Source organism: Cololabis saira, chromosome 10 (genome assembly GCF_033807715.1).
Source record: "Cololabis saira isolate AMF1-May2022 chromosome 10, fColSai1.1, whole genome shotgun sequence".
Taxonomy (NCBI): domain Eukaryota; kingdom Metazoa; phylum Chordata; class Actinopteri; order Beloniformes; family Belonidae; genus Cololabis; species Cololabis saira.
The window spans coordinates 14184411-14196883 of NC_084596.1; the positions used below are offsets into that span (position 1 = coordinate 14184411).

At 38.9% G+C, this 12473-nt stretch overlaps 1 protein-coding gene across 4 annotated transcripts in view; it reads left to right on the forward strand.

Moving 5' to 3' along the window:
• Positions 1-12473, forward strand: part of LOC133452448 (receptor-type tyrosine-protein phosphatase mu-like) — a 217197-nt gene that overhangs the window by 121015 nt on the left and 83709 nt on the right. The window lies entirely within an intron of this gene.

Here is a 12473-nt window from a genome sequence, read left to right on the forward strand (position 1 = left end):
ATCAACAATATTTTGAAAGTGACTGCAGTACCAGTTTTGGACATTTCTTACAGACGGCTGCTTTAAGCCATGTTGTTTTTAGCTTATCGGATGCACTCCAAGATGAGCTGGAATCTTTATCTAGAACGAGTCATGCAATATCTGCTCCACTCCCCTTGTGTAAATGGTATGTCAGCCACGTATGCACCTGCATTGTCCTTGAACATGGGAGAGTATTACTGTACATGACTAAATGGCCAGAAGGCCATGTTGCACCAGCAATTTGTATTTGTTCATTTTCTGGAATTTGACTCCTCATAAGATTTCTTTGGTGGACAGTAAGTCCACAATGTTGGTTAAATCCCTACATGCTTTGATGGTATTTGGTGAGTATGAGGCGTTAATATAAAAAGATAAAAAATAGCAATTTGAATGTAGAAAACGCATAAATGAAATATGCCGTTTAACTGATAAAGTACCTAACAAATATCTTTGTTTGAGCTCAGCAAAAGAGCATGTAATGAAAATGCTCTTGTCGGAGCCCATCAGCGCTATTAATGGTTTGTGACTGCACACTATAATTTGCCCTGTTTAATATACCTGCCAGCGAGTTGGTCGAGTTGCAGGTTCTTTAGTAATGATAATAATTATAATACATATTATTTATTTATACATGCTTTTCAGGGCACTCAAGGTCACAATATATAAGACAAAATAGAGAAAAAAAACATAAAATATAGAAAAAGTCATAAGTGTGGAGTGTTACAATTTACAGTACTGAGTTCCCCTTTGTTTACATCATTTCTTTACATTGTACCTGGTAATGGAGCAACTTAGGTGACTTTTACCAGGTTTACAGCAGTACTGTATATCCAGGTCCAACGATAACACAGTAACTATAATTGGAAATGCATCGAAGGAAAAGCAATGTTTCCAATCACATTTGTTGCGGTCCATGTCTACCCAGCCTCAACCCATTACATTTTCCTTTGTGGGGCGGGGGTTGCCCGTCAGGCTACAGCTTAGGGTCCCTAGGTATAGCGTAAATCCAATTCACCCTCCTCTTCTAAGCATGTAGGAAGAACCAAGGTGGCCATGAAAAACACAGAAGGAATATGGTGTTGCAGTTTGGCTGCGGGGCAGGGGTGGAACCTGCAGTGTCTCGGGATGTTAATTAGTTGTTAAAAGTAATGAAAAGACAACATTTTTTATTTTCATGGGTTTCTACACCAACAAAAAAAAACATATCTGTGAAAGCATATGGCTCCAGATTGTTCACATTGAAACTTAAATACCCCTGCACAAAGGAGGAGCGCTTGTGCTTTTATCCACCAGGAAACTGAAAGGGTGGGTCAACTCCTTCACGCTTCACAATGTTTAAAGGGGAGTTATAAACACTTGGGCTTGCTGTAAAACTCAATTTTACACCATCACCTCATCTGGCAGCCTGGAGATCTTTTGCACAGGCTTGTCAGTTCATGTTTACCATATGTGCAGCTGCCCAGATTAATGCCCAGACACCAGAACAAGAAGCCCAAGTAGGAAGAAAACAGCGAAGGGCATTTATGTTGTTGCAGGTACATTTCAAATGCTCTGGCAGCATTTCTTTCAGTGAAGAAATTACAAACGTCTAATTATGATGAAGAGAGTGTTTTAAATTGAAGCCACCATTCATTAGCATGCTGGGCTTTTGTGTTTATCACTGGAAGGCATGTACACCACATAAAAATAAGAACATTTGTCTGTAGAAATATAGACTTAAGTTGTAGACATTCATTCTGTTGACTGCAGTGAAATGAAACTGTGTACCGACGCTTCCTAAATTGTAAACCTGACTGTCATTTGATATATTTCAAATGAGGCAAACTCTTTTCAAGTGAATTATTAAATAGTGAGAAAATTAATGTGTTTTGATACAGACCTGTAGTTTCATGAATCATATATGTTTAATGAGTCTCAAGATAATCCATTAAAACAAACTTTACCAGTGGAGTTCACTGGATGGCACAACTACACCTCAACATTAATTGAGATACGCTTTGATCAGAGCAAAGCCTCTTCTCATTTAAACTTTAGAGGTTCAGAGTTACACATTTCTTTTCCCACCTTCTTACTTCTCTAAAATCTTGCAGGAAGTAGAGACCAGTGTGTTGTTTTGAAGAAGAAAAAAAAACATTTCAAAAGAAAAAGAGGTGTTGGAAGGGCAGAAAACAGGAGTGATTATGATGCAGGTCCAGGGAGAGACACTGGCTGCCTTTTGAAGGTGTTTTCCATCCTCCACCTCAAGTGGCCCTTAATGCCTTTGAAAGTTTAAGGTCTCCATAATGGAGCTTACATTTAGAGGAGTGAAGGTAAGCAGGCGTGCAGCGTCTGACCAGTAATGATAGATGTTGGAAAAGGAGCTTCCTCATGGTTTTGATAGTTTGATAGCTAGGCTTGTGTTGAAAAAAATCGATTTTCCGATTCTAAATCGATTCTCATATTAATTCCTAAAAATCGATTCTTATGTCTAAAGATCGATTTTTTTAAATTTTTTTATTTATTTATTTTTTCATCATTTTCGCCAGGGGAACTTTAATCCCAGTAGTCGGACACACCGTTTGTCATGACACTTCTGGAAAAATGCCAGGTGCTTCATGGCAATATGTGTGCGTGGTGACAGAATAAATTAGATAAGCTAAAATGATTTGTTTACTGCATGAACTGTTGCAATTTCTTTCTTTTTTGCACTTTAAATGGATATTGAAAGGCCTGTTTGAGTTATTTATTTCTTAGTTATTTCACAATAATTATTGTGAAATTATTTCACTAGTTATTTTACAGTCATATAATTCAGGCAACAGCTCAAAAAACATTTTAAATAACACTAAGCCAAATCAATATCGGATCAAATCGAATCATGATAATTGATTCTGAATATTAAGAATCGGAATCGAATCGATTCTCGACATTTAAATCGATACCCAGCCCTATTGATAGCTAGATTTCATATCTATGACTACTTTCCAGGTGTCAACTTTGTATAAGTGTGTTAAATTTGTGAATAATGTCATTCCTGGATTTGTAAGTAACAGCTGCATTGCAGTCTGCGATGTGAAACAGCTAGATGTCATCAGACAATCTATTTCTTACTCGTCCAACCTTTGACCAATTCCTTTGTCTGAATTTCTAATTGGAATTAAATCTAATTAATATAATCTGATTGAGATGCATGACTAAGTGAAAGTTCAAACAAAGATATGTTTTAAATGTGCTAGTACCACAATGAAAAAAGTCCCTAAAGTCACAAACTTTGTACAAACAGCAAATCCAGAGTTTTGGTTCATCGAGGAGTAAGACTTCACACTATGTTAAGACGTTGTGTTGTGCTACTGTTTGTGTTTCAAGAGCAGCCTTCACTTTTTTTATGATGGTGGGAGGTTCATTTTGAAATTGAACACTTTATGAAATCAGTTTTAAAGCCGCTATGGAGAAGGGTTTGACGAGGGAGAGCACTGATCCACTGCTCTACAGAGCAGAGCAGCACAGTGCCTGATTCGATAATGCAATCTCGCATGCTGATTGGGTTTAGGAGGCAATAGAGCTCCAGACATTTGAGTTTCGCTGTAATACAGGAAGGGTAGCGCACTACACTGGAAGATCAAACGATAGCGCTGGCTTGTAAAAAAAAAAAAAGAAAGCAAGACATAGCAGACGACAAATGTCCGATACGCTTCAGCATCCTGCAGTCATGCTAGAGTCAAATTATATTTTAGATATGTCAGGACAGACGTTTTCACTGCTGAAGGAAGCAGTCCATTTTTCATTTGTGTAATTGCTAATCGGTATAACATTTCCAACTTGGAATTTGCTTCTAATCTCTGGGGACGACACGCGTAGCCGGGAACAATTTTTACCAGAGGCTACACTGTTTCTTTAAGAGGATTACTGAACTGTCTATCAGTCATGTCGCGTTAAACTAATGTTTGCAATAGCCCCTCAACGGGGGCCAGAATCCGCCTCCTCACTCTGTAACATCAAAATAAATGTTTGCATGCTTCTGCAGAAATAAATGATTTGAGATGCTTCCCTTATCATGCACACCACCAAATCCACCCTTCTGTCTTTTTTTTTTTCATCCATAACCTTTGCCTTAAGCAAGCTCACGCACGTGAACATAAACAGAAAATCTATGAAATCCTCCACTTTCAGAGGCATGTTGAAGGAAGTGTTATTTCTCCCCTTTAGCAGCAGATTATCTTAACCGTGACCTGAGAACAGTTAAGTGTTTTTTTTTTCTACCTTCCTAAAATAAGCACCAACTTTCTTTGATCACAGCACAGCACATGCTAACAGCTGTGCCTAAACGTGACACGACTCAATGTTTTTTACAGTTTAATGGCACATGTAATGTATAGCAGCTTCTAATTTGTTTGCTTTACAGCTTTATGAACACTAGGGGAAAAATAAAGAGTAAGAAGACAGTGCAGGGTTGGAAGGATGCTGGGTCAGGAGAAGTGTGTTACTTACAACTACTCTTAAATCACACACATTGACATCTAGAGCTGACCCATTAGCATCAGAGAGAGACAGACAGTGATTGAAATGCTCCCCAATACCCCTTCCCTCATCTGCTCAAACAGCCTGCAGTTCTCCCCTATCAGCCCACATGAAAAATAAATCTGAGTTTCAGGTCACAATCCAGTCGATTCCAAGTCAATCCGCCATAATTGGTTGGCGTCACATGGCAGCAGAGCTGAAATCTATCGCACAGCAAGCCTGGAGGAGCCCTAATTGGTGTCAGTTCAGGTTGCAGCACTACTGCAGGAATACAAGTCTGCCCCGCCGGCTCCTCTGACGGACTGCTCTGAACGGCTTATAGCGCTCTCTTGGCAGAGTTTTTACCCTTTGCTTCGCCTTTTCTTTGTTTTCTGATCCGGGAACGTTGCCTGAACTTAAGAATCAAGTACAGTGTCATTTTTTCCAACATGGGAATTTTCTTGATCTGTGATCTTTATATGTGGAAAGCCTTTTTACAACAACAGGTATCATTAAGGAATAGTTTATATATTAAAACATCAGCGATTGAGTCGAAAAAAATACTTTAAATACTCAATTTAAGCCTTTTTTTTTCTATTCATGTCTTTTAATGGTTAGTACCATAATTTAATAAAACCTTTCTCAGTGAGATATATATGAATTTTGATCTCATAGCGGACATTAGTTTTCTTAAGGTGCATGGCCCTCTTTGATAGTCGGATCTAATATATTTTATTAACCTTTGAATTCCCGATTCTGTCAGAGAGGACTAAAGACACCCATGAAAGGACAAGACAAAGAGACCAGACAGTGATGGGTGCAGTGTGTGTGGTTTGGTGATTACTGTAGTGTTTGATTGATGTGTTGTAGTGTATGAAAACAAATGTGTGGTGAATTGTGTCGCAATAAAAGGAGAGACATAACATAACATAAGACAAACAGAAATAAAAGGGAACAGACATACAGAAAATAAAGGGCGTGCATGTGTTTGTGTGTGATGCGTGCAGGTCTGTAAGTATTTTTGAAAGTCTGTCTCAGCCTAAGTCTTCATTTTCAGGTAACTCATAAATTGAATTTATCTATTTGTTGCCTCTTAAAGAGCATTATAATATACTGTTTACGTTATTGTTTTTAATATCACTCTGTTGTTCAATTAAAAAATGTTCCTGTGGAACTGAAATGCCTTGATTGTAGTCAAGCCATCTCACTTTTTAGTGTTTTCCATTTGCACTCTGAAGATGGAATTTCCAGGTTCCTATTTAGTACCGGTAGTTTCAAATGGAAAATACCCCTGAAGTTAGATATTTCCTACTTGGAAAGTCAGAGAAACCTCACCTACCCTGACTTTAGCCTGACCTACAGTAGATATTACCTGCATCAACAAAGTAAACACGCAGCTAATTCTTCTGTTCACAACGATTATTATTCACATTAAGTCAAATATATTTGTAGTACTGTTAGGCAGAGGTGGACAGAGTACTCGACCCCAGTACTTGAGTAAAAGTACAAATACTACTGGTCAAAATTTACTCCGTTACAAGTAAAAGTAGCTCAGTCAAAATATTACTCGAGTAAGAGTAGAAAAGTACTTGCTTTTAAAGGTACTTAAGTATCCAAAAGTAAATGCTTTTAAATTTACTTTAAGTAAAAGTAAGAGTAAGAGTAAATTTCTTATTTTCCACATCAGTAAATTACTATATTTTTTCTAAATTAATTGTTGCGGCTCTGTCTTGACAAACGCAGGCTACTTTGGGGTTATCGTTTTGAGGAGGCTTGACGTATTTCCGCTTTACGTACATCCCAGTGGAGAGCGTGCACTGTGATAGGTCTCCTCCTTTGACAGAAACAGCTTGTGTCCAATAGGATTTTAGGGAAGAAGAAAAAAGAGCAGACCTGAAAGTAACGAGTACTTTTCAGCCTTCCTAGAAATTTACTCGAGTAAAAGTAAAAATATTTGTCTTGGAAATGTATTCAAGTAAGAGTAATAAGTACCAAAGAAATCTAATACTCAAGTAAAGTACAAATCCTCTGGATATGTACTTAAGTACAGTACTCAAGTACATTTACTCCGTTACTGTCCACCACTGCTGTTAGGTGCTATAGGTGGACTTGTTGCGGCACTGGCAGCAGATATTAAAAACCTATAATGCGTTCTTATGAATTAGCTTTGCTAATGACATTAATTTCAAAAATGGCCCAGTGACTTATTTCACAAACAACAAATCAACAAATGGCCGATGGATACATGTTAAAACATCAGCTGACACTAAAGATTATTTTGGGCCTGTCAGGAAGGAGGTCTGAAAGAGACGGGAGGTAAAACATGAGTGTTTCAGGGAAGTGATGACAAGAGGTGTAGAAGACATGTGACTGAACATTAAAAGATGTAAATGTATTCTAGTACACCTATGAATGAATGCGTAAATGAAGATCATACGCGCTCATTAACACTTAGTAACAATGAAGAAGAAGGCATCCCTTTATAACAATCACCTGTTGTTTTAATGCATTTAATTGTACATGATGGATCCAAATTGTTCATAAACAGCCTTATAACCCTTTCCTGGACGGAAGGGCAGCAACAATTGCTCTACAATCATTAATGATGTCTTTCCTCCTTGACATTGTCTCACACCAGCAAACTTGTGGTGTTTTTAGCGGTCGCCAGACATGCTGATGAACAATTAATCAAAAGCCTTTAATTAGGAGCTTCTGCTTCACGCAAGACATGACATGTTTCATGTCTGGTTGTTTATGTGAGGTGTAAGACCAAAAACATGCAACTCATTAGAACGGAGAAGCAGTATACTTTCTATTTCACATACCTGATTGCATTGTGGCGTTGCTGCTGATTCCTCACAAAACGGCCTGAATATTAATACCTTCATCAATATGAATACCAGTGCCTGGAAACTCCCCAGATTGGTATCAGATCAAAATAAACACCGGCTACAAAGCATTTTTGTTCCTGCTATTAGAGCCATAGCGGTTCATCAGCAGCGATTCATTATTTGTTGTTCATTGCTCAATCACATCACACTAAATCAAGCAAAATGACTAAATGAATCTGGTCTGTCAAAATGACTCATCGTGTAAATTGTGAACTCAGCATGAGGCGACGAGGTGTCAGCTGCACAAAGGCATTTCTGAAGCGAAAATAATGTGTGCCTCATAACCGAAGGATGGCTGCCTCTCCACATGTCTTATAGTCATACAGCAACTTGTCCCTGTGAAACAGGTAAAGTGGGTATTATTGCCTCAATCAATTACAAATATGAACAAAACATTTGTATTAAATTGCTCCCTGCTTGAGAGCTCGACCGTAGTTTCTTTGTCGTAAATATTCAGTGGAATAGGTGGAGGTTTAGATTTCCACATTACAAGAGTTCGTACCTTGGAGCTTCATAGCCGTTGGCACTTGGTATCTTGCCCCAGGAAAGGAAACCGGCTCTATTCATATTGTGTCTCTCATTAAGTCACAGCACAGCCACATCATCGTATCATAAGGAGCCATTGGGGGAAGCCATCTTTTGTTTTTATTTCACTGTCTACGGTATGACATGAATATAAAATATTGATATGGACATGCTGTTGGTGTGTAACAGAATTAAAATGAGTGCACATAAGTCCGTTAGGCACATTTGTTAGTAATACCTATTGTTTATCTGTTATTTCTGGTCGTTGAGGTTAAATTAAACACTGCATCATCCCATTACAGTTCACATCAGATCTGTGTTTTGGCTCATGCAGACTAATCAGTAATTTTGCTGCTGCTCTGCAGTTACTTAAGTGGCTCCCGCGCACCAACTCTACTTGCCCTTTGACATCTGCTCTCAATAGGGGACATTAATTAAAGGCTGATTTCTCCTGCTGACTCCCCGCAGGATTAAATATTTCATCACCTCGCCACCCAGTGCTAAACAGGAGCGCTCTGAGGAATTGGGACACACCCACCGCGAGGCAAAGGAGGATTTTCTAATGACACCGCAAGCACCTTATGATAAACTGTAGGGTTAAAGAGCATATGCTGTACACACAAGGGGATACTTAATCATCTGCTACCAACCGCAGGGAGCAATTGATCATCTCCAGGCATGTTTGTGCTGCGACTACACAGTTTAAGAGTACAGACTCAAGAGCGCAGATATTTTTTTTTTCCTTACTTGCTGTATTAATGTGGGCTGAGGAGAGATGTTCAGGGTTGTTAAGGCCTCCTACAGTACATGCTGCCCAGCTCTGCTCATTGTCATTTCCATGTGGCTTGATACACTTGAGTAAATAAATTGAGCATGAGTAAACCGAGAGATATGCAGTAATGATCGAAATTATTATTTGCTGAATGGAGCATATTGCCAACTATTTTAACCATTAAGACCAGATGGAGCATTCTTGTGTAGACGATCGTTGTGTGCTTTTCCCTTTCAAAGTTGATTCGAAGTAAGGAAAATAATTTCCTTTTTGGCTGTATTTCATCTTTATACCAGCACATAAATACCTGAGGTTTAAGTGAAGGTTGGCAACTACATGTTTTTATACAATCTTCATGTTTTTATAAAACAATGCTTTTGTTCTTGTTCTTGTTTTACTCCTTAGATGGAAATAGATTAAGAGAGAAAACACTTAAAGGTTGGCTTGGAGATGTTGGAAAATACATTAAAGGGTGAACTAGATTTTGAAAACACATATTTAAAAGGTGCAACGCCCTTTCTTCAGACCTGCTTCCAAAGCTCACGGATGGGATATCCCTGCACAAGCCAATGGTCCAATGACTTTACTCGGGTCACTCAATGATAAATCTCAGTGTTTGTAGAGCAGATTCGCTTCCACAACGATGCAAGAGCAATTATTTACTGGTAATTGTTTGCCATCACTGTGTACAGAAAATGTCAGGCGATGCAGCAGAATAATATCAGAAAAAGATCTCATACTCAACTTTTAACTTAAAGGGGACCTATTATGGCATCTAATACCTATTTTAAACAGGCCTTGAATGTCTTAAAAACAAGCTTTAGATTTTTTTTTTGCTAAATAAATTAGAAATTCAGCCTCTGAGCCATGTCTTTATCTTCCCATTCTCTAACCTTCATTATCTATGCGGGATTATAAGTGGGCGGGGCTATGATAATGAGGCACTGTGCTGATTGGCTGCCTGAATGACGCGATACACCGCTACGAAAAAATGGCGGAAGCTCCGGCCAGCGGGGGTTAGTTGTGGGCGTGGTTTCACACATCGGAGGCCAACCTATGTAAATCGCATTTTTGTTACGTAACGAAAGGGAGCAGAATCTGAACGGCTCGTAGATCCACATCACACTGGACGGCTCATCCGGGCGGCTGTACAGACACTGCAGAATTTGGTTGCTTTCCTCCTGCTCTGAGTTGCCCGTCTGAGGGGAGACCACTTTATATATGTTAAAGCAAGAGAAAACGTGTTTTTCATAATAGATCCCCTTTAAGAACAGACCATTGCACATACAGTATGAGTGTGAGGTGCGAGTAATTAGTTAATGTAATGCTCAAGTTTGATATTTGGCCATCACCATTGTGGCTTTTTGGAGCCAGAAGGACGTGGAAGGGAAGCATCTGAGTACCCAAGGACACTCTGCAAGCCCATTGAGTAGCTGGCACAGCACTTGATTTCACTCACAATGTGGCCTTATTTATGCAGAACTCTGAGCCAGTTTAAACAATAAAAATACTGATCCAAATCTCTGTATTTGGTCTTTTTTTTCCCCTTTTTGGACATAGACAGAACATGAAAGAGGAGGGTGTGGCGATGCCCATTTACTCTTTTCTCAAGGCCTGTTTATTTTACAGTTGCATCATCTTTAATGGTGCAGATCCATAATAAACATATCTCAACATGTGTCAAAAATACAACACAATGCTTCATATTTCAATGAAACGTTTACCTTAGTTAATGTCCAAGAGTTTTATATAAAATGTTAATGTAGCTCAGTGTTGCTCCCATCCACGTTCCTGGAGATGCTTGAGACGAGATCAGGTCATTTTCTGCTCAGAATAAGTTTACTGCATCACCTGTGAACGCCACGTGTTTGTGACCAGAAATACAGGGAGGACGTGATGTGCGCAGCCATGTGAGAGCTGCACACACTTGTAGGGTGTCGTTCGCAAGTCAAAGTGCATGGTGCACTAATGATATCCAGCTTTCTCTGGAAAAAATTTGCGCTGGCCTTTTCTTCAAAGGTGTTCTGCACTTAACATTTTTTGACAACTGAGGTCCCCAGCTGTTGATTCTCTTATTTGTATTCCACACTCACAACACTGAACACTTTTGACTAAAATCTGGCAGCAGGAAAGTCTTCTGGTTTTGTTGTTTGGTTACTACAAGTATTCACTTCAAACAAGATGATTGCATAATAAGACAGTTGTCATAAAATGTAAATTCCGATAAGGTTGAGCTTATCAAAAGGTTTTTATGTCATGTTTACAGATTTCTTAGAGGCAGAGAAGTAAATGGTTTCACCAATAGAAGCAAGTGCATCTGAATTGCTTCAATGTTATTCTCCACATACAGCTCACTCTAGTTTGATCCGCTGTTGGCTCTTTGGAGTTTCCGGCCAGAATGCATCATCCTTATCCTTGAGATCTTTCTTCATATGAAGACATTTCTAAAGCCCATTTTTATCCATGTGTTTACACTTATGTTTTCCTGGACACACATTTCCCTTTCACCATTTTTTTTTTTTTTTTTTTGTCCGTGGAAAAACTTATTCATGCTGCCTGCATAATAATGCTCATATTCGGGGACGTACGGCACAAACAGAACACACCTGAGTGTATGAATAGAGTGCTGCATAGTCAACAACGTTTCCTCCTTTAAGCATGAGAAAACCTTTTAACAATTTGCACAGAAACAGAAATGTGTGACTAGTATCAGTTTTTTCCACTGCCAATCATTTGAATATGGTGTATATACAGTGTTGAATCAAACTTCTACTGATAACTTTTGCAATCTAAGTTTCCTGAAGGCAACATGACTGAGGAACGTCCCCCGCCTTTTCTGTTATGCTGTCACTCATGATTCCACGCCCCTCTCAGTTGATGCCACACCCCCTACGCCAGTTCGGGGCCAAAAGTCTGAAACTAAAAAAAAAAGATCTGAAACTGGAAAAAAAAAGATGTGAAACTGAAAAAAAAGATGTGAAACTGGAAAAAAAAAGATGTGAAACTGAAAAAAAAGATGTGAAACTGAAAAAAAAGATGTGAAACTGAAAAAAAAAGATCTGAAACTGAAATAAAAAGATCTGAAACTGAAAAAAAGATCTGATACTGAAAAAAAAAATGTAAACTGTAATAAAACAAGTTCATGATCAAAACTTGAATTTTCAGGTTCAAATTTTATTTTCAAATTAGCAAAACTTTTGGCCTTGATTTGGCTCCATACAATTACATATGTATACAATACAGTAATAAACTCAAGAATAGACAACCTTCAGTGTCCATTCTTTCAACCAGTTTATGCTTTAAGTAATATACACCGCCTGTCCCATAAAACACTCTTGTTATTTCGCCTGGCCGACTTTGGCTTCGATCCGCTGTAGCATGTTTCCAGTATGTTTCAGCAGTGACACAACATTAATTTCCGTCCAGAGTTTCAGACCCCTTCGCAAAGTCGTGTCCAGCATCGCCCCAAAGATAATCAGTGGGTTTAAGGTCTTGGGTCCGTGGTGGCCAATCCATGTGTGAAAATGTCTCATGCTCCCTGAACCACTCTTCTCCATCTGAGCCTGCTGAATCCTGGTATTGTCATCTTGGAATACGCCCGTGGCATCAGGAAAGAGAAATGCATTTCAGTATATTCAGCTGACCTCATTCTTCTGGCTCGTCATTTCTTCCCCGAAGATGATGGTTCCCCACGATCCGCCCAGCTTTAATAAAATGTTGGACAGTTCTCAACCTAATTTTTGTAATGTCAGCAATCTCCTTATATGTTTTCTCTGCTTGATGCATGC